At 40.4% G+C, this 24,188-nt stretch overlaps 1 pseudogene; it reads left to right on the top strand.

Annotated features, from left to right (window-relative positions):
• The first annotated feature begins 3,660 nt into the window (after positions 1-3,660).
• LOC137751219 (serine hydroxymethyltransferase, mitochondrial pseudogene) lies at positions 3,661-5,211 on the top strand (annotated as a pseudogene).
• Positions 5,212-24,188: the final 18,977 nt, after the last annotated feature.

The raw sequence follows: 24,188 nt of genomic DNA, 5'->3' as shown, positions 1-24,188 counted from the left end.
AGTCTGTGGTAGCAAGACCCCTCTTTACCTTGAATAAACAGGAAATTACAACCAAAGAACGCACGGTAAGACAGAGTAATGCGATCTGTATCACTCTGCACACTAGATTGCCCTGCTCCTGGATTTATATATAAACACTTCAGAGCTTTCAATGGTAAAAGGCTAGATCTGTTTATCTCTGCATTGTGTACTTGGGAATTAAGAGAAAATTAAGGAAAAAACCTACTGTAACAGTAAAAGCCCCTAGTGTAATGTTTAGAATATAAAATTCCTTTCCTTAGAAAATGTGGCAAACTATGTTGCAGGAACTTTTAAAATAGCACATAGAACAGTATGTTCTTCCACAGATGAAAAATTAAGTGCACCCTGTCCTTCCCCATACCTATCTATGGCTTGGTAATGTGTCAAGCAAGCCAATTGAAAGTGAAGGGGAGAACCTTCTCTAAGGCTCTCCATGCCTGGATTTTATCAGAGATTCACTTTTTGTCCCTCATGAAGAATTTGCCTTGATTCAGAAGCGGGCTCATCCAACGCCTGCCCTGCACCGCACCTCTGTGCCGAGCCTTTGTTCTGGAAGCTATAGACCTCCTCATTAGAGAATGCCTGGGGCGCTGTCCTTCAGAGGCAAAAGCTAGAAGTGATGCCAAAGAGATCCTGAGATCGGCTCAGGGCTGAGCAGACAGGAAGTGACCAGGGCAGCCCAAGCACCCTGGGCTTCTGATTCTAGGTCAATGTTGTGTCTGTTCCTCCTGAAAATGCTTGTGGTCCCAGACGTCTGTACAGCTGGGCTCACAGACCCTCATCAGTCTGCCGGGTTCTCTCCAGTCAACTGAAACCTATTTGCATGTGGAAACCAAGCCTAAGGATAGTTGACCTAAAGGAAAGAATGAAAGACACTCCACATGTACTCATTTTTCTGGAAGCCTCAGAGAGCTGGCCCAAGTTCTCCCAAATGTACCCTTCAAAGCAGCTGAATCTCACTTTAGCATATAGTATTTGAATACCTTGTACAAACAAAGAAAATATGTTGCTTGTTATAGAAGCACAAACAGCCCTAAGACCAACTAAAGTATATTTTTAAAAAACCCTAAAGTCGTCCTATGTTTGCATTTAGCTTTTCCATTGACTATCAGTGTAACTTCAGGCTGTTGTTTCACCTTTATGTGACTCAGTTACTTCTTCTGTGAGAGGGATAAAAATAGCCCCTTCCTTACTGGAATGCTGAGTCCCACCCTTTGGGGTTCCAGCAGTTGGGGATGTGGCCCAGGAACTTGCATTTTTGGAAAAGCTCCTTACGTGACTCTGATGAACAGCTAGACATAGGAACCACTGGTTGCAATAATTCCAAGAAAACAAAACTATTGTCTCAGGAAAATAAAAGACATTTATTTATTTATTTTTTGGCCGCACTGTGAGGCATGTGGGATTATTAGTTCCCCGACTAGGGATCGAACCCGTGCTCCCCTGCAGTGGAAGCACGGAGTCTTAACCACTGGACCGCCAGGGAAGTCCAAAAGACATTTATATTTGATGTTAACCTAAACCAGGCATTAACCTGGGAGAATGCTATTCTAGTTCACGAAATATTTAAATTCAGCATGTATAATTTTATAGACAGATTAAGAGGGGAAAGAAAAGCAGCTAGCTCTTTGGTTGCTGGCAGGATTTTCTCAGCTAATCTGTATAAAGTACTTAGAACAGTGCTGGGTATATAGTAAATGCTCAAAAGATGTTAGCAGTTATTTTCAGTATTGAGTAGAAATGTTATTGTTTAGTTTAGGAAAATTGTAAGTAATCTTTAAAGAGGTGAGTAACCAGCTCTCTAAGTGAGCAAAGTATCTTTTAGAAATTACCTATAAATATCCATGCACATTAAAACTTTATCTAACATGTTAACTTCTTACATTTTCCCACCAAGCAGTTTTGGATAGTTCTCTTCTTGCTCTCACTTCATGTTTTCCGTTTTAAAACTGATATTGATAATCTTTTTAGCCTTCTGAAAAACACATACCAAAAATTACCTGGAAAAGGCATAACGTTCTCATTCAAAGAAACTGGAGCTGGAATCATTCTTTAGTCCATCACTGGGACAAATGTTAAAGAGTATTTTGAAATGCATACCAACTAAACACATATCTCTAAAATAAAATTCCAGAAACTTTTCCTGCCTTGTATGTGTTTATAGTACAAGATGTATATGAAACAGACGTGATGGTTTGAAGGTATAAGATGTTTGGGTTTGGTCGATTCATTTCCCCATCTGAGCTTCAGAAGTGTCCTCATCCTTCCTTCACAAGCCTCTTGCACCTTGCAGACGTCAGCCCACTTGTTCCTTGTTCTTGGGACAGGGTGACACTTCTTAGCAGATACAAAATGACTAAGTAACTTTTAGTAACGTCAATTGTGTGCTGGGTCATTAATGCAAGACCACTTTGTGACCCTGTTCAATTCTTTTAACCCTTTCTTCTCTCCAAGGTGTCCCTTAGCTGGAGCACCAGCCACTATTAAAACATGATCATAAATCATGGTTATTTGTCCACTGACCCTTCTTACGATACCAAAAAAAAAAAAAAAAAAAGAAAAGAAAAAAAAGAAGCTCAGGCCTCACTTAGACAGCGTCTCTGCTCTTGATGAATCTTTATGGAACCTTATCTTATATTTTTAACAGCAAAGCTCAGGCTCTGTTTTACTGAAGCTGTTTATATATCTAATCAGAGTGGATCAGGAAATGTGGTTGACAGCATAGGGCTGCCTGAGAAACCTATTTGCTGGCCAGCATTAAGGCCACTTTTCATCTTGAAGGCGTGATCAATGGAGTGTGTCTGAGGCTCTGTTTAGATTAGGGGAAATAACGCACTGGTGGCCACATGCATCCCAAGCAAATCATTTTCCCTCACGCGGGCTGCGGTGAAAAGCTTTCCAAGAAAGCGATGGCAGGATTAAACACAACCAGCCCCCCACACACCGCTCCTGTGGTGGCTGGCTGCAGGCTGGGAGGCTCCCGGGCTCCAGCCTGACTGGGGAGATGGCGCTGCCAGAGGCAGCAGCTCGCACTCTGCCCTACCGCTACCTAGCTGGGTGTCCCACGGCCAGCGATTGGATCTGTCTGAGGCTTTGTTTCATCACCTTCGAAATGGAGATGTATGAGTCAGGGTTCTCCAGACAACTCTCTCGCTCTATCTAGATCTACAAATATATCATACACATATATATGTATGTATATACATACATACATACATACATGTATATATACCCCTGACTGGGGCGAGGGAGGAGGTACAGACGAGCCGAGGCACAGAACGACGCCTCGTCTTCAGCCTTCCTTCGCCTTGAGTCCTGGGTCAAGGTAAAACTGGAAGACAGCGGTGTTCTCCAGAGGACTGCCCACTGGCTCCAGCGGGAAACTGAGTCAGGGGTAAATGCTTCTGACCCTGGGGCTACAGACGGGAAATGGAACTGAAGAAGAGGGGAAAAAGAACTACAATCCCCGAAAGACCATACAGGCGTCCACCTTACGCATGCGTGGACCCCGCCCCAATTCAGGGGCTGCCCAGCAGCTCTTTTCGCGCATGTGCTCTCCGATCAGTCTGCTTCCAACCCCTTGTGTTCCCCGGCCGGAGTTGGTACCCGGACCTCCTGCGACCTTCATCTCGGGTTGCGATGTTGCCCTTCTCTTTGCTCTGGGCGACTCGGCCTCTGCAGAGATCTGGTCAGCTGGTCAGGATGGCCATACGGTGCCTGCACAGCGAGGCGGCCCAGATCCAGACTGGAGAAGCAACCAAGGGCTGGTCAGGCCAGGAGAGTCTATCAGTGACCCTGAGATGTGGGAGCTGCTACGGAGAGAGGACAGGCAGTGTCGTGGCCTGGAAGCTCACTGATCCAGAGAACTTCTGCAGCCGAGCTGCGCTGGAGGCCCTGGGGTCCCGTCTGAACAACAAGTACTCGGAGGGTTATCCGGGCAAGAGGTACTATGGAGGAGCAGAGGCAGTGGATGAAATCGAGCTGCTGTGTCAGCGCCGGGCCTTGGAGGCCTTTGACCTGGATCCTGCTCAGTGGGGAGTCAATGTCCAGCCCTACTCGGGGTCCCCAGCCAACCTGGCTGCCTACACAGCCCTGCTGCAGCCTCATGACCAAATCATGGGGCTGACCTGCCCGATGGGGGGCCGTCTCACCCACGGCTACATGTCTGATGTCAAGCGGGTCTCAGCTACATCCATCTTCTTCAAGTCTGTGCCCTGTAAGCTGAATCCCAAAACCGGCCTCACTGACTATGACCAGCTGGCACTCACTGCTGGCCTCTTCCGACCTCGACCCATCATAGCTGGCACCGGTGCCCATGCTCGCCTCATCGACTACGCCCGCATGAGAGAGGTGTGTGACGAGGTCAAGCCACGCCTGCTGGCGGACATGGCCCACATCAGTGGCCTGGGGGCTGCCAAGGTGATCCCCTCACCTTTCAAGCATGTGGATGTTGTCACCACTACCACTCACAAGACCCTTCGAGGGGCCAGGGCAGGACTCCTCTTCTACCGGAAGTGGGTGCGGGCTGTGGATCCCAAGACTGGCCGGGATATCCTTACACGTTTGAGGACCGAATCAACTTTGCTGTGTTCCCATCCCTGCAGGGGGTGCCCCCAGAACCATGCCATTGCTGCAGTGTCTGTGGCCCTAAAGCAAGCCTGCACCCATTCCGGGAGTGCTCGCTGCAGGTTCTGAAGAACGCTTGGGCCATGGCTGATGCCCTGCTAGCGCGAGGCTACTCGCTGGTGTCTGGTGGCACTGACAACCGCCTAGTGCTGGTAGCCCTGCGGCCCAAGGGCCTGGATGGAGCTCGAGCTGAATGGGTGTTGGAACTCGTATATCCATCACGGCCAACAAGAGCACCTGTTCTGGAGATCGAAGTGCCATCACACCTGGGGGCCTGCGGCTGGGGACCCCAGCTTTGACGTCTCGTTAGTTCCGTGAGGAGGACTTCTGGAAAGTTGTGGGCTTTACAGATGCAGGCGTCAACATCGGCTTGGAGGTGAAGAGCAAGACCGCCAGACTCCAGGATTTCAAATCCTTCCTGCTCAAAGGCCCAGAAACAAGTCATTGGCTGGCTGACCTCAGGCAACGGGTGGAGCAGTTTGGCGGGGCCTGCCCCATGCCTGGTTTTGATGAGCACTGAAGGCACCTAAGAAATGAAGCCCACAGACTGACGTTTATTCCTCTTCCCCCTACCTGGACAAGTTAGGGGTGGGGGTAACTGCCTATCCTCCAATTTTTTGCTGGAGGAGGGGAAGGCCGCCCACTTAGGGGCAAAGGCAGGTGTAGTTCCCCTTCCCAGAATTTGTAGCTGAGAAGGTTGCTTCTTGACACAAGACTTAGAAGGAAGAGGCTTGGGGCTTTCTGCCCTAATCTCTCTCATTGTCTCAGTGTTATAGACTCCCTGCCCTCTCTTGGGGAGGGGGAGTTCCCCTTGTGAGCCAGAGGAAGGAGTGGGTAGGCACCCTTCTTTCATTTTTATCTAATAAAATGCTAACCTGCAAAAAAAACTAAAAAACAAAAAAATGTATATACATATATACATACATATATATGTATATATTTGTAGCTCTAGATACATACATACATATATACACACATACATATAATGTAAAGATATACATACACATATAATATCTACCCACTTATTTATATGGAGATTTATTTTAAGGAATTGGTGCATTTGGTTGTGGGGGGCTGGTGAGTGTGACGTCCGCAGGGCAGGCCTGGGGGCTGGAGACCCACGCAAGGCCTGATGCTGCAGCTTGAATCTAAAAGCAGTCTGGAGGCAGAATTCCCTCTTCCTCAAGGGAATTCAGTTGTATTTTCTTAAGGCCTTCGACTGATTAGAAGAGCTCGCTCACATTATAGAAGGTAAACTGTGTCACTCAAAGTCTTTGGATGTAAGTGTTAATCTCATCTAAGACATACCTTCGCAGCAGCATCTAGACTGGTGTTTGGCCAAAAACTGGGTATCACGGGTACCACGGTCAAGCCGGTTGACACATAAAATTAACCATCACAGGGGATCGTAATAATACTTTGTTCAGAGGGGCTTGGGGAAAGTTAAGTGTTAATGCCCAAAAAACACTTTGCAATGGACTCCGCGTCACAAAAGTTTCAGGCAAATTTGACTCATGCTTTAAGACTAAGTTTTAAAACATTCAAGAAATGTGCGTTGCGATCGGGTAGAATTCAGCATGACCACGTGACAGCGTCCGCTTCAGACTCCTTTTCAGCCACACGGATGAGCCTCCAGCAACAAGCTTCAGAGTCCCCAGAAATTGAGGGGTGACACGTTTGTAGCAAAGACATGTTTATAGGCCCATCGAAGTTTTAAAATCTTACCTTCTGCTCTTGAAAAACAATAAAGAACCTTTGCGGTACAGTCAGTCAGCTTTTCGTGGGTGTCTTCATACCTCGTGGCCCCAATAATTTGGAACGTGGAGTAGTAAGTTAAGGGTTCATTTAACACTGTCTTACCCAGTGCTTGCCTCAGAGTTGGAAAAGGGCACTTATAAGAATGTGGCTTCCATGTACGTCTTTCTCTCTGTGGTATGAAATATGGCCTCACAGAAAACATCGTTGTTTCCATTTCAAGGTCCTTTTGGGAGCGGAGAAACTGGGCAGTTACTGGTGGAATGCTACCTTTCCAAGATTATGAGGAGTCGTGGAGGGCTCAGTAAACTCAGAAGGTAGCTTTTGTATCTTGCAGCCCTCAAGACTGATTTAATTTCAGGTCAGTCCTGGAACAGCAACCACTATATGAACTGCAGGTTTATAAATTGCTCCTCGGAGCAGCTGACCTTGCAGGTGCGGGAGTCAAATGCAGCGGAAAAGCAGAGAAAGCTGGCAGATTGAGAATCTTGGTACACCGAGTGAACATCCATTTCACCAAAACTGGAGTTCTCATCTGCCCCCCATTTTCACCCCCAAACCCCTTCTTTCCCTTGAGTTTGTCTCCTGCCTAAAATACTCTTTTTTTTTCCCCCTAGTAAGATGTCAGATGGGCTAGTGAGGGAGAAACTGGATTATGCAACCATGGTATACAGGGTCTTCTGGATTTTCAAAGATCATTTCATGAAAATTCTGCTCCTGAGCTACTCAGAATAAGTAATATAAAGCCTAATTTACATCTCCTCTCACAGTAGAATCCCTGACGGGGATGTTAAAACAAACTGATGTCACTAAGAAAACAAAGCTAATATTCAGAAGCACTGGATTCTTACAGGAACTAAAAATATGGTTTGGAGTCATAGCATTGATTAAGTCAGGCCTTAAAATCAGCAAGCAACACACAATGCTATTTGAAGAAAAGCACACATATCAGGATAAATCTCCCAACAATTTTTAGTCCCACTGCAGTGGAGCATTGTTTATGTGGGTGGTGGCAGCCTCTTTTGTCACTTGGAATTATGCTGGACCGAACATTTGTGGACTGTGGGGGGACAGCCTCACCTTGGCGACAGGATGGTCACAGTAGTTTGAGAGGTATTTCCATGCTCTCAGAATGCATATCTGCAGTTAATTCTAAAAAAAAAAAAAAAAAAAAAAATTAAAAGAATACATTTCTTATAGCAGACATGTAATCGAAAATGCAGCTGTGTCAGTGACCCAGACAGGTTAAGAAGTCATCCCTGCTCTCAGGAAGCTTAGATTAGTGGGTGGGAGGCTGTAGTTAAAAATAAGTTATACAGGGCTTCCCTGATGGCGCAGTGGTTAAGAATCCACCTGCCAATGCAGGGGACACAGGTTCAAGCCCTGGTCCGGGAAGATCCCACATGCCGCGGAGCAACTAAGCCCATGCGCCACAACTACTGAAGCCTGCGCACCTAGAGTCCATGCTCTGCAACAAGAGAAGCCACTGCAGTGCGAAGCCCGCGCACCGCAACGAAGAGAAGCCCCCGCTCACCACAACTAGAGAAAGCCAACGCGCAGCAACGAAGACCCAACGCAGCCAAAAATAATAAATAAAATAATAAATTTATTTTAAAAAACTGTTGTACTACAATATGCTATGTGCTGTAAAAGATATGCTGTTGTAGCCCAGAAGAGTCAGTCAGGGAAGGCTTCAAGGAGGTGGTGGCATTTGAGATGAATATTGACCGGTGAGTAGTTTCTGGTTTTTGGCTTTTTGGTTTTTCGGCTAAGCAGAGTTAAAATAGAGCCAGGGACTTCCCTGGCAGTCCAGTGGTTAAGAGTCCGCGCTTCCACTGCTGGGAGCACAGGATCGATCCCTAGTAGGGGAACTAAGATCCCCCATGTCGTGCCGAGTGGCCAAATAAAATAAAATAAAATAGAGCCAGGAGGAGAAAGTCACAGAGTAGTGAAAGGGCCAGAAATGTTCCAGGAAAGGTGAGAACTTAATGTGTCTGAAGCAAAAGACATGTGATCACTGACTCAAGATGAAAGAGAGAGAGCTTAGGAACAGCCTCGTAACAGCCTAAAAGTGGAAATGTGGTCCTCGGAGAGTTCAGGAAACAGCTGTAAGAAGGAGAAGGACAGAATATGGGGGGCATTTGTGATCAGTGGAGTGTGGAGGCTGTGTGTGTGAGAGAGGGCTAAGGATACACACATTTCTAGCTAGGAAGTCTAGTTGGGAGGTCACCCTGCTGAACTAAGTCATTGCTAAAGTAATGGGAAAGATCTGCAAGAGCAGACGCCAGTTGCTGTGGCAACTTGAATGGGAGACAGATGGGCGGTGGGAGGGTGGAAAGCTTTCCCTGAGACCGTTTAAAATCTCCTTTCAAATTAACGACAAGCGTGCCAGTTCAAGAAGTCACTCCAACAACATGGAAAAGAATTTGTGTCAAACTCCACAAGCTGAGTTAATTTTGAAAGAGACCCTTGATAATAGTTACACACTATTTTCCATATTCAATTACACAATTTGCATTTAAATTACACAATACGTTTCAATCTTTGACCCAAAGTAAGCTCATCTTCAAATAAACTTTAAAATATGCAATTTCATTTTAGACTGATGAAGACTTATTTTATCTGACAAGGACCTAAGAAAAGACTAATCTGTTCAAGTTAAAAATAGCACAGAACATTCATCTAAGAAATTCTTTATAGGAGGTACTACAACTTTTTTCTGGAATACTTTCCCTTTATCAGAGCTAATGGATCATATATGCAATAAATTACTTCTTTCAAAGTGAAATTCCATCTAGATCAAGTTACACTCATTCTGTGTGTGCACGTGTCTACCTGTGCAAACACCCAGCCATTTCCACAGCCAATACCTGATATATCATCAGCATCATAAACCTTATTGTCACTAATTTTACACAGCAAGAGGCAAATTTCACACAAAGTCACTTTCATCTGGCTTTTCTTTTTTGTTATATTTTAGTAATATTTCTATTGTAAGAATCTCATTTTCAAAGTGGGGAGAAAAGCAATAGTACTGCATAGAACCACAAATGAACCAAATCTAACTTAATGTGGTTGATATGAACTAACTTAAATGCCTTTATTTGTGTGAACTATGCAACAAATAATCCCATTTAAGGATAGTATTTAGAAAAATATACTAGTTGTGAAAATAACCAAATGAAAATATTTGCATGTATTGGCACTTGAAAAATCAACCTGAATATTATAAAAATTAGGAAATTCCTTATAATAATATTGAGAAAAAGAAATCTCTCCTATTGTAAATGCAATTGTAAGTTTAAGACATTTAATCATACTGTATTTTAAGTAGTCATTAATAAAATTAATGTTGCTAAGGTGGTTCCTAAACAGCAAGGATAGGATCAATATTTAAGTATAACCTGCTAAGTTAAAGTCAGAACATTTGGACATTTGAAAACAGATTTGAAATATTCCCCAATTTCCAGTTATACATTGTTCTTACCTATGCATAATATATTGAAAGGGAAAGTATAACACTGGCAAAATTCCAGTCTAACAAATGAAGTAGGTTGGAAACTCAGTTTTGATGTTTTAGGAAGTCAGTAGGTCTAAACAAAAGTTAAATTTCATTATTTTAGGTATTACTTAGGTGACCTTCTTGTAAATGAAAAGGAAGAAGAATAGAGTGCCCAGTGTAGAATGCAAATCAAATAAAAAATTTTCATATACCCTTCAGATGTTTTGGAGTTCTACTCACAGAATCTAGGGTTAAATACATAAAATAAGACAGAATAATAATTCCAGAAAATATATTTGGAAAGGATCTGACTCATCTTGCATCGAAGCCTTCCAGAAAAAGAGTTTTCATAGTTTTTTGGTAACAAGTTAGACATTAACATTCTTGCAATCATGTTTTTTGGATTTATTGAACAATTTCTGATAATATACTTTCCCCAATATATGTTATTTTTAAGGTCTGAAGGTTAACTTTGAAAATATATTAATGTACTAATAAAGAATAAAAACTTATTAATTTAATTCTGTAAATGTCATAACAAATCACTAATCAAATATTTTTTAAAGTGTCACTTTTTTTTTATTCAAACAGAAAGTCACAAAAATTATAATCATCCTCATCAGTTCACTCAGTCCCACGTAATTAATTTTTTTTTTCATCTTGATCTTTTGTTAGCACTTTTATGAATTCATCAGTTTTCCATTAGAGTTCTGAAAATGCTTATTCATTCAGTTCAGCAGTATAGTCAGTTACCAGAAACCTGTACTTGTCAGAGTCTTTTCCATGAATTCCTTGAAGATGAAACCCTTTTATAGGAACATTTTTGCAAAAGCATCAGAGTACACCCAGAACTGTCTGTAAATGACAAATGACTTAAAAATGACCATGGTTAAAGATTTGATGAAAGTGCATAATAATGCAATTGACAAGGAAATTTAGTTATTTCTGAGATATACATTTTAAAGTAATAACTAGAATTATGACTTATAACATTATACCAGAACATATAAGAATTTTAGAAATTTCATGTAATGTCTGAAACATTTATATTTTATATAATAAGCACATATTATGTTGTTTATTATATAAAAGTTGGAAGCTTATATCAGGTGCTATCCAATACCAGATACCAACTAAAAGTAAGGTTTCATTGTTACAGTAATATATAAATTCAATGTGTGTATAGATAAGTTTTAAAAATTCTATGAGCATTTATTGAGTTTTCCTTATATGCCTACTGAGATAGAGGGAAAGAAAAACTACCTTTAATTGAGCTTCCTTTATATTCCATACTCTGTGTTAGGACTTTATGTCTATTTTCTCATTTAAAGATGAAAACAGATATGAGGTAGCTATTTTTACTCTCTCAATCACATAGCTGTTAAGTAGAGATATTATCTTTAAAAATAAGATCTGCTAAACATTTAAAGAAGAATTAATGCCAAGCTTTCTCTAACTCCTCTCAAAAATTGAAGAGGAAAGGACATTTCAAACTCTTGAGACCAGCATTACCGTGATAACAAAACCAGACAAAAGCACCAGGAGAAGAGAAAACTACTACAGACCAATATCCTTGATGAATGTAGATGCAAAAATCCTTAAGAAAATGCTAGCAAACTGAATTCAACAGCACATTAAAAGAATTATACACCATGACCAAGTGGGATTTATCCCTGGGATGCAAGGATGACTCAACATACAAAAATCAATTAATGAGATACATGATATTAACAAAATAAAAGATAAAAGTCACATGATCATCTCAATACACACTGAAAAAGCATTCATCAAAATTCTAAACCCTTTAATGATAAAAAATAAGAATAGAAGGAAGAACTCAACAAAATAAAGGTATTTATGAAATGCCCAGAGCTAACTTCATACTCAGTGGTGAAAAACTGAAAGCTTCCCTCTAAAACCAGGAACAAAGCAAGGACACACACTCTTGCTACTTGTATTCAAGATAGTACTGGAAGTCCTAAGCAGAGCAATTAGGCAAGAAAAAGAAATAAAAGGTGTCCAAATTGGAAAGGAAGAAGTAAAACTGTCCCTGATTGAGATGACATGCTCTTACATACAAAGAATCCTAAAGACTTTATGAAAAACTGTTATAACTAATTTTAAAAATTCAATAAAACTTTAGGATACAAAATTAACATGCAAAAATCAGTTGCATTTCTATATACTAACAACAAATTATTTGAAAAAGAAATTAGGAAAGGAATCCCATTTATAATAGCACCAAAAAGAATAAAAAAACTTTGGAATAAACTTAAGAGATGAAAGACTTGTACACTGGAAACTATAAAACATTAATGAAAGAAATTAAAGAAGATAAAAACAAATGGAAAGAAAGCCATGTTAGTAGATTGGAAGACTTAATATTTTCAAACTGTCATACTACCCAAAGTAATCTACAAACGTAATGCAATCCATATCAAAATTCCAATGCGTGTTTTACAGAAATAGAAAAAGCAATTCTAAAATCCATATGGAACCACTAAAGAATATGAATAGTCAAATCAATCATGAGAAAGAAGAACAAAGGTGGAGGCATCACACTTACTAATCTTAGAGTCTATTACAAAGCTACAGTAATTAAAACAGTATGATAATACTGGCATAAAGAAAGACATATAGAGCAATGGAACAGAATCAAGAGCCTAGAAATAAATCCATGCATATTCAGACAATTGATTTTTGACAAGTGTGCTAAGAATGCACAATGGAGAAAGCATATTCTCTTCAACAAATGATGTTGAGAAAACTGATATCCACATGCAAATAATGAAATTGGACCCTTATCATATGCCATACGCAAAAATCAACTCAGAATGGATAGAAGATTTAAATATAAGACTTGAAACTGTAAAACTTCTAGAAGAAAATGTAGAAGAAAATCTTCATGACATTGGTCTTGGCAGTGTCTTTATGGATTTGACATGAAAGCACAGGCATCCAAAGCAAAAATAGACATGTGGGACCACATCAAACTAAAAAGCTTCTGCACAGCAAAGGAAACAATCGACAGACAAAAAAGGAACCTACAGAATGGGAGAAAATATTTGCAAACCACATATCTGATAAGGGGTTAATTTCTAAAATATGTAAGGAAATCCTTTAACTTAATAGTAAAAAAAAACCTAATAACCCAATTTTAAAAATGGGCTGCAGAATTGAATAGACATTTCTCCAAAGAAGACATGCCATGCAAATGACCAACAGGTATATGTAAAGGTGCTCAATGTCACTAATTATCGGGGGAATACAAATCAAAAACACAATGGGATATTACCTCACACCTGTTGGGATGGCAATTATTAAAAACAAAACAAAACAATAACAAAAAACCCAAAAACAAAAAAGCACAACTCGTGTTGGTGAGAGAACGTGTGGAGAAATTGGAATCCTTGTACACTGTTGGTAGGAATGTAAAATGGTACAGCCACTATGGAAAACTGAATGGAGGTTAGAATGGAATGGTTGTGGCCAGGGGCTGCAGAGGGGAGGAAATGGGGGTGATAAACCAAAGTTCTAGAGATCTGCTCTACAACATTTTACTTATCGTACAATACACCATTGTACCCTTAAAAATTGTTAAGAGGGTAGGTCTCATTTCTCCAAAGAAGACATACAGATGGCCAATAGACATACAGATGGCCAATAGACATATGAAAAGATGCTCATCATCACTGATTACTGGAAAAATGCAAATCAAAACTACAATGAGGTACCACCTCACACCAATCAGAATGGCCATCCTTAAAAAGTCAACAAACAATAAATGCTGGAGAGGGTGTGGAGAAAAGGAACCCTCCTACACTGTTGGTGGGAATGTAAATTGGTGCAGCCACTATGGAGAACAGTATAGAGGTTCCTCAAAAAACTAAAAATAGAACTACCATACGACCCAGCAATCCCACTACTGGGCATATACCCTGAGAAAGCCATAATTCAAAAAGAGTCATGTACCAAAATGTTCACTGCAGCTCTATTTACAATAGCCAGGACATGGAAACAACCTAAATGTCTATCAACAGATGAATGGATAAAGAAGATGTGGTAGATATATACAATGGAATACTACTTAACCATATAAAAGAATGAAATAATGCCATTTGCAGCAACATGGATGGACCTAGAGCTTATCATACTAAGTGAAGTCAGTCAGAAAGAGAAAGACAAATATCATATGATATCACTTATATGTGGAATCTAAAATATGGCACAAATGAACTTATTTACAAGACAGAAACAGACTCACAGACATAGAGAACAGACTTGTGTTGCCAAGGGGTAGGGGAGTGGGGGAGAGATGGATTGGGAGTTTGGGGTTAACAGATGCAAAGTATTATATGCAGAATGGATAAAAAACAAGGTCCTACTGTATAGCACAGGGAACTATAGTCAATATCCTGTGAGAAACCAAAATGGAAAAGAATATGAAAAAGAACTTTAAAAACTGAAAAAAAAGAGGGTAGGTCTCATGCTGTGTTCTTGTCACAATAAAATAAAATAAAATTAAAAAATAAATAAAAACAAAAGAAAGAAGAAAGAAAGGAAGAAGGAAAGAGAGAAAGAAAGAAAAAGAAAGGAAGGAAAAAAAGGAGGAAAACCCACAAACAAAAAACCCCCTAAGGTCAGTTTGACTCTAAAGTACGTGATTTGCCTTTTTGTTTCCTTAATTAAAATTGTTTTAAGCATCAGAAAAGTATATAAAATAATATAATGGACCCTGTTTTATTACCATCCCCCATTAGCAAATATTAACATGTAATCATATTGGCTTTACATTCTTTAGAGAAATCACACATAAAAAAAAATAGTCAAATCCCTACCTAGTCCACACTGCTCCCTTCTCTCAGTACCCAGGGACACTACTGGCCTGTGGTGGATGTCAGTCCTTCCCTTGTATGTTGCTATACTTTTATTACCTATATTTTCAGAACTGTTGTCACAATTGGGACTTTATTTTCCTCAGCTTTAGAGATTCATCACTCTTTACAAATGCAGTGTTTGCTCACCTATTTAGCTGCTCTATTGTATTCCATTGTATGAATATTATCCTCTTTTGAGAGACATTAAAGTTGTTCTCAGTATTTTGCTGAAGAACAATACTATAATGAACATCCTCACGTATGTCTTTGTGTTCACATGTGTGACCGTTTCTCTGGGACATACGTATAGAAATGATTTGCTAGTTCACAGGATATTAACTTTCTTGCCAGAGTGATGGCTTTAATCATTGAGACTGTGCTTGATTGATGGAAGGTAGATCACAGGGTGATCATAAAACCAATGATGAAGAGAAAATTGAGGCGTCAGTTTGCTTCTTTGGTGTGCATGTAAGGCAATTCAGTAAAGTTATCTTCCAAAAGAGTGAGATGATACACATTGGGTCTAGGGGCTGACCTCAGGAAAGGCCAGGAGGATAAGGTTGTGAGTTAGGCAGTGATCTTACAGGCTACTTTGTCCAAAAGGGCCTGAAGGCTCTAATGGCTGAGGGAACCGTAGGACAAGTGAGATTGAGGGTGTCCTGAGTGGGGCAGAGGTATTGTACTAGCACCAACAGCAGGGCAGGGCAGCAGGTAGACTCAGCAGATGGGATATTTCTAGAATCTATATTATCTTCTCTTCTCAATTCCTAGCACCATCCCCTAGTTCAGCTTTTTAGAGTCTATTCCTGGACTAATGCAATGTTTCCTTACTGGTCACTGACCCCTCCAAATTATTTCCCACATATTGGCAAGACAGTCTTAAAGAATAGCTTTACTTCATTGTTCAAACCATCCAGTAACTTACCATCACTACCTGAATCAATTACAAATAGAGTTTGGTTTAATACTCAGGGGCTTTTAAAGTTTGGCTTCAGCCTACGTTCCCAGGCATTATTCCTTGTTATTCTTTTTATTTTAAATTAATATTTAAAATTTTATTCAATTGTATTTTTCATGGTTTTGAGAATCAAGTCGCTCCATAAGATTTGCTACAAAAATAACAGTCCCTGGTCTCCCAGGTATGTGCTTCTTCAATTTTAGTGGATATTCCTAAATTGCTCTGCAAAGTGATTGTACTAATTTATATTCCCACAAGCAGTATATGAGTTCCCATTTCCCACTTCCTCACCAACACTTAGTATTGCCAGAATATCTGCCGACTGGTAGGTGTGAAATTTTATCATATTGCTAGTTCATGGTGAGCATATTTTAATATGTCTATAGGTCACTAAATAACAATCCATTGACCATCTTCCAACTGGGTTGGGGGACTTTTACAATACACTCTTTTTTTTTTTTTTTTTTTAATATTTATTTATTTATGGCTGTGTTGGGTCTTCGTTTCTGTGCGAGGGCTTTCTCCAGTTGCGGCAAGTGGGGGCCACTCTTCACCACGGTGCGCGGGCCTCTCACTATTGCGGCCTCTCTTATTGCGGAGCACAGGCTCCAGATGTGCAGGCTCAGCAGCTGTGGCTCACGGGCCTAGTTGCTCCGCGGCATGTGGGATCCTCCTAGACCAGGGCTCGAACCCGTGTCCCCTGCACTGGCAGGCAGATTCTCAACCACTGCGCCACCAGGGAAGCCCTACAATACATTCTTTATATGAATTCCTTTTTGCTAATTACATTGCACATCCTCTCCCAGTATGTAACTTGTGTATGTTTGTTTGTTTATAGGGGATATTTTCATTTAATCAGTTTTTTAAAAATAATAATAAATTTTATTAATCTATTCTTTTACGCTTTGTTCATTTAATGTTGTGTTCAAGAAATCTTTCTTTATCCTAACGTCATAAATAAATTTAACTATATTTTCTTTCAGAAGTCTTCAAGTTTACTTTTCCAGTTGAATCTCTGAAACCATTTGGAGTTTATTTTTGTGTGTAGTGTGAATTTGGGACCTAATTTTATTTTTTCCATATCATAATCAATTCCCCCCCAATTTTTATCTTAATAGGCCATCATTTTTTCTCTTAACTTATAATGTAATATCCCAATTAATTGTTAATGTGCTAACTTACTTTAATAGAGTTTCTAATGGTAACTCATTTTTGCATTCTTATGCTAAATAATAATTGGTTCTGATATATTTTTCTAGCATATTGGTGGGTTCAATATGCAAATGTTTTATTTGGAATTTCTTCTATATTCAAAACTAAGATTTCAATTATGATTTTTTTTATTGACTCATGAATTACAAGGACTTTAATAGTCCAAAAGTATGTAGAGGATATCTTTTGATTAATTATTGCTAACTTAACTGCATTCTACTCAGAGAATAGTCTCTCTCGTGTACAAAAATTCTTTGATACTTGTTGAGATTCACTTTGTGCTTTAGTAGGTGAACTATTTTAGTTAATGGTGCATTTGCCCCAACACAACATTCTACTAAAAGAGATCTGTATGGATACGTACATATTTGCACAAGTGTAAACAATGTATACGCATGTTTTTATGAGGTCTCAAGCCTTGGGCATCATCCCTGTCCTCAGGCTCTGTAATACTAATTGTCGAAAAACAAATTGCAAAAAAGATACTACTTCTGTCTAGATGCTCAGGTCCCAATGTTGAGAGTGCAATGCATTAAGAAAATGGCACAACTTGAAGAAAACACAGTTACCTAAGAGAGAAAAATGACTAACACAAATACTGCACCTAATATTGACCAGAGACCTAACATATGGTATAGGTCTGTTAGAAACTTCTATCAGGCTCTAGGGGTTTATAATACCTCTGTTTTTCTTACTCAAAAAATCATGCAACAGCACCTTAAACATATTTTCTGTTATTTTGATTTCATTAGTCAGCAAACAGCTGCTCACTATCTTTTTAATAATAATAATAGCATATCAAAATTCTGTTGTTAAGTCCTCTAAATAACATTTTATCAGTAAGCTATTTTCTTATTTCCTTTAGAAAATGCCTTTGAATGAATGGACATTAGAAATCAGTCAAAATCAAATCTAAACTACTACTGAAGAAGAAATATTGATACAAATGGCCAGCAAAGTGGTAGTTTTCATTCATCAGCAAGTCAAAGGTAACAAAGGTCAATAATATTCAGTATCAGCTAGTGTGTGGAGAAATGGTTGTGCTTCCTTGCTGCTGTCGAGAGAGGATACTGTAAATCCTTTGATGAAGTACTTTTGCTTATTTTTGGCTGTTGGGCGTCCACTCTGCTCTTTTTGTCTGCTCTTTATCTCAAACTGCCTCTGAGTGGAGCTCCTCATTGTGTGTGGGTTTGGCAGCAGCTCCTGGGAGGCTGTCTGGTGGAGTGGTCAAAGGCATGCAGACCACCCTGCGTTTGATCCTTGACTTTGCCGTTTACTCTACCATCTTAGGAAAGATGCCTAACTTCCCTGAAACTCAGTATTACCAGTTATTGATATCAATGCGTGAATCCTTGTTACATTTGTTCCAGTGGGACAGCTACCTGAGGTCAGTTTTGAACTGAAACTTGGAAAAGCAAGCAGAAGAATGGGTCTGATATGTAGAAAACTGGTATTTAGTGCATGCCTCCTGTGTGCTACTCTCAGGTACTTCATAAACATCATCTCATTTTAACCCCCATGACCATCTCATAAGTGAGCGGCTTGCGGGATCTTACTTCGCCGACAAGGGATTGAACCCTGGGCCCACGGCAGTGAAAGCACTGAGTCCTAACCAATAGACCACCAGGAAATTCCCAAGGATGCCCCTTTTATAGATGAAGAAAGAGTCATTCCCAATGTTACATAATATTTACCTAGCAGAGCCAAGATTTAAACTGAGATCTGTCTGAAACTCGAATCCATGCTTTTAACCGCTACTTAACTCTGCTTCTCAGGGCTCCAGAAACAGTGAGGGGAAGCCATGAAAACACGAGATAACTAATCCAGAGACCTGTGTAGGGGGAGGAGGCTGAGGTCCAGTTGATCCTGATGGCTGGATAACTGGCCCAGCCACGTAGTTCACCACAGAACCACGATTCCAGACAGCAGATCAGGAGTGGTGGAGGAATAATTTCCAGGTGCTTCTGAGAATAAATAAAATCAGTAATAAAAACATCCTTACCAAAAAGTAATGGGATTATCTAAAGTGGCCTGCTTTCTTTCTAAGAGAAAATCAGAGGGATATGTCACTTAAAAATGCCATCTAATCTCAGAAGGAATAGCTGGTCATTAGGAAATAATATTAGTCTCAAAAGAGATTTAGATCATTGGTTACATGCAAAATATTTGGAATCAGACTTAGAATGATTTGCTATACTTGAAACAGATGAAGCAGAAACTATTCACAATTTGAATCCAGTCCATATTTAGAATCCCTCTCCCAGGTCGGCTTTCTATTTGAGAACAAGGATTAACACCCTAAGGGCAAAAACAGGGTTTCAATCATAACATCAATATCACACATTCTAACAAGAACATATTTTTAACAACTTCAACTTTCATTCACCAAGAAAAGTACTAGACTTATATATTAGGTGAACATATTAAAGATCCCGAAGTCTTAAAACATCTCTCATCTTATGGGAATTCTCTTGATGTCTTCATTGTCACCTGGGCATTCCAGTTTTGCTGCTGCCAGCTACTGGAAAGGTGTGATACATAGTACAAACAATGATGTGAAATATATAACTGAGCAGATTCAGCTACAAGGAAACAATTGATAACTATGGATACCAATAATCTACAAATAAAAGAAACAAAACTTTATAACAACAAAAAAATTCAGTAACTATTAAAAAAAGGACTCATTCACAGGAACAAATTAATAAAATTCATAATAAACCTGATGTCTTAGTCAGTGTTAAAGAGAAAACCACAGGTCCAAAATGGCATCACTTGTGCTAAAGCCCATAATACCAAACCTAGACTTAATAACTGACTTAATTGCAGTTGTGACCTTCCCCAGAAATGTAATCTTAATCAATGAGTCTGGAATTTTCTGGTCAAACACCAGTAAGGTAATCTATCAGGTAGGCCCTCTCCATCCCCCTCAGGAAGAAGATGCATCTGCATGAAAAAAACCCTTGCAGTTCCCTTCCCCCCAAAAAGAAGGTGTCCTGGCTTAAAAATAATCCTTTCTTTGCTTTTGCTAATAGCTCCCTTACCCACCCTTCTTCCTGTAAAAGCCTTCCATTTTGTACAACTCCTTGGAGCACCTTTCCAGTTGCTAGACAGGACGTTGCCTGATTCACAAATCTAAAGACAATTAGATCTTTCTATTCTTTCTATTGGTTGAATTTTGTTTTGTTCTGTTTTTTACGTATTTGGTAGCAGTGGTGGGATTGAAGTGAGTTTCCAATGGCCCTTGGAGATAACCAGATACATAGGCATTGGGCCCAGAGAACCTTTTAGAGTTCACTCTTTTTCCCACCATTTCCTAGGGCCATGTTAAGTTCCTCTTGGTTGAGCTCCACTCTTTTTTTTTTTAACTTTTAATTTTTTAAAAATTTTTATTTATTTTTGGCTGCGTTGGGTCTTCATTGCTGCATGCGGGCTTTTCTCTAGTTGCGGTGAGCAGGGGCTACTCTTTGTTGCGGTGCGCGGGCTTCTCATTGTGGTGGCTTCTCTTGCTGTGGAGCACAGGATCCAGGCACGCAGGCTTCAGTAGTTGTGGCACGCAGGCTCAGTAGTTGTGGTGCACGGGCTTAGTTGCTCTGTGGCATGTGGGATCTTCCTGGACCAGGGCTCGAACCCGTGTCCCCTGCATTGGCAGGCAGATTCTTAACCACTGCACCACCAGGGAAGTCCCAAGCTCCACACTTTTTGTGTTCAAGCTCCCAACCTAATTGGCTTTCCTTTACAGGGCAGGTCAGCTTAAGCTAGTAGTGGATTCTGTCTGGAGCTCAGCTGAGCTGGCAGACAGTTCTGCCCAGAGCCAAGCCCCTAGCCTTTCAGACCACAGTTCCCAGGATTCAGTAATATCTTTTGGTTATTGCCAGTAGTGGAAAACCCCAGCCTTGATTCTGTTCCCAGATTCCATGATGGGAACTGCTGATGGTTTAGGCTGCAATTCCCCATTTGTTTGGAATCCTTCCCCAAATTCCATGTAGGGAACTGTCAAAAGACAGGATGCAGTAACATCTCTAGGTTACTGCTGACATATTAAGGTGCACATGTTTGCCTTATTTTGTGTAGAAGCTTGTTTTATGTCCTGAGAGCTTGGTTTTGTAGCCCTCAGGTTGGGAGCTCCAAAATATGATCAAATAGAAATGTGATTTGCACCCCATTTGCAGCTAGACATGGCTGCAATGTGGGTTAAACTCTACTGGTGGCCAAGAACCTACCAAACTGCTACCAGCACTCAGGGGAATTACAATGGTCCTATGGGGAATATTCCAAACTGATAAGATCATTTAAAAAGCACACTTTAAAGCCAAGGCTATGCAAAAGCCTACAAAAGATTTCAAAATTCCAAAATATCAATAGCTTCATTGAAAGATTCATTGCAAAAAGCTGATACAAAGTTAAAGATACAAGAGGTACCACTACCAAATGTAAAATAGATAGCTAGTGGGAAGCAGCCGCATAGCACAGGGAGATCAGCTCGGTGCTTTGTGACCACCTAGAGGGGTGGGATAGGGAGGGTGGGAGGGAGACGCAAGAGGGAGGAGATATGGGGATATATGTATATGTATAGCTGATTCACTTTGTTATACAGCAGAAACTAACACACCACTGTATAGCAATTATACTCCAATAAAGATGTTAAAAAAAAAATCACTACACAAAGATCACTAAATTACTAACCAATCAATTGAGAAAATTACACAAAATATTAAATTGACTCTAATTCATCCATTTTATTTGTATTGAATGAATATTCCTTTTTCTTATTTCATGCTATAATATAGACAAATCATAGTATGCTTTAATGAGCACAAACTCTATGCTAAATATAATAAATAACAAAAACTAAAACAATATTTCTTGTTGGTCTCCAAATCAAAAATCCTAATTTGACAAACACATTTTAATGTAAAGGATGAAGTTACAAAGTGATTTAATGAAAATAAATCATGCATTAAACCTTAATACCTTAATTATTTCTTAGACCCAATTGGAATATAACTTTAGTTTAAAATAAAGTTATCTTGTATTTCTCTGTCTAATCAATAAACATGATTTTTCAATACAAAAAAAAAAAAAAAGATACAAGAGGTACCTAAAACAAAAAGATTACTGACATGACTTCTATCGCTTCCTTCTTTCCTTTTTGACCTGAGAACTCATTCACGTTTTACTAACTGTTTGAACTGCCTTTCCACTCGGAAGAGAATACTAGGCAGTTACCATTTATAATAAAACTACCCGAGGTTACTGATGAACCGCCTCACATAGAGTAAAAGAATTTCCTAAACCTAGGGAGGAACCCCAAAAGTTTTTGAAGAATTTAGAGTTATTTTCAGGGCCTCTGACCCTGGGCTGCCAGATCTGTATCAGCTTGTATACATGTCGGCAGTGAAACTGAGCAGGTCCCCATGGGAGCCTCTCTGTCCCCCATTTCTTGTTCGTAGGGAAGACTCCAGCCTCTATGACCCTCCTTGAGTTCCAAAGGGCAGATTCGAACAGTTGCTAATCAAGGGAGGCGCAGCCAAGAAACCACCAGAGATTAAAGGAACCAGAGAAGCTCATGGAGATGATTACCTGAGAACAGACTAGAAGAGTGCAGGCCCTGCTCGCACCCTAATCTTGTCAGCAACCCCACCCTTGAACTATTGCTATAAAACTCCTCGTCAAATCCTCCCGGCTTGGGACACATAGTTTTCGAGGGCAGGAGCCTGCCGTGTCCCCCTTTGCCTGGCAAAGGGATAAAGCTATTCTTTTCTACATCACCTAAAACTCTGTCTCCGAGATCTGATTCGGCACCGGTGCACAGAGGCCAAGCTTTCGGCATCAGTAGGACCTGGGAAAGCCCAAAATTAGATGCAGGAAGCAAGAGGGCAAAACCCCAAGGATGATATTCCAGATCCACAACGATAAAGGGCTCACAAAATAGCAACTGATCTTTCACAAGCCATTATAAAAAGGCAGAAGATAAGATGGGGTGCCACAAGCCTGACGGAAGTTGTGACTACAGCTGAGCATTCTGAAAGGCTCCTGGAGGAGGATCACAAACAGAAATCCGCCAAGTTAATAGCTTTACAGCTACAACAGCTCCAGGGCCAGAGACCCAGAACCACACCTAGGCCTCCCCCATTACACACTCAAGAGGTCCATTATCAAAACACTGGCTCAGAAATTGATGTCTCAATTATAATCAACCAGGGCACTGGAAGAGAGATCATCCTCAAAGGTCCAGTGCAAATTCTTCAATATCAACTTAAGTGTCCCTGTATGGGCCCCTTCCAAAGTTTACAGGATTCTGAGGGATTTCCTGGTAAACTGCTATGTTATTCCCTTAAATGGCCAAGGGGAAACTAAAATTAAAATTAATGGGGTCATTCAATATTGCTACAAATATGTATTGTTTGTTCTGGCTAAAACCTGGCAAGATATTTGAGAGGATTTAATAACTTTATGATCCAAAAATTGGCCAAATTGGAAGCTGATATTCAGAGCCTGATTTTTTAGGCCTTCTCCCCTAAGCTAAATGTACTCAGAAGGAAAGAAACATTCCAACACTAGGTGGATGGGTGTGTCAGTCCTTAGGTATCATTTAAGTGGCAACCCAATTCTTTGAGGTATTAAAAACAGCTGTTCTGGGGGCTTCCCTGGTGGCGCAGTGGTTGAGAATCTGCCTGCCAATGGAGGGGACACGGGTTCGAGCCCTGGTCTGGGAGGATCCCACATGCCGTGGAGCAACTGGGTCCATGAGCCACAACTACTGAGCCTGCGCGTCTGGAGCTTGTGCTCTGAAACAAGAGAGGCCACGATAGTCAGAGGCCCGCGCAACGCGATGAAGAGTGGCCCCCGCTTGCCGCAATTAGAGAAAGCCCTTGCACAGAAACGAAGACCCAACACAGCCAAAAATGAATAAATAAATAAATAAATTTATAAAAAAAAAAAAGCTGTTCTTGTTTTACAAATCTAGTCTTTATAGGACCAGAGATGTGGCTTCAGAAACAATTTGAAGTCCACCAATCTTTTCTGCCAGTCCTCAAACCTCCCCTGTTCATCTCAAAAGCTTGTCCCTGTGCCTTTGATATATACATGTGAACTCCTATCTAGGTAATCTCATTAAAGTGCAAACTGCAGGGAGGTAATTATTATCAGAAGGAAAACAAAAAGTGGGGAAAAGATCATTTGAAATTTAGGGAATTAAATTGTCTTCTAAGATCACCTGTTTGCATCTATGTGT

Source organism: Eschrichtius robustus, chromosome 17 (genome assembly GCF_028021215.1).
Source record: "Eschrichtius robustus isolate mEscRob2 chromosome 17, mEscRob2.pri, whole genome shotgun sequence".
NCBI classification, from domain to species: domain Eukaryota; kingdom Metazoa; phylum Chordata; class Mammalia; order Artiodactyla; family Eschrichtiidae; genus Eschrichtius; species Eschrichtius robustus.
This window is presented reverse-complemented; position numbering and strand designations above follow the sequence as displayed.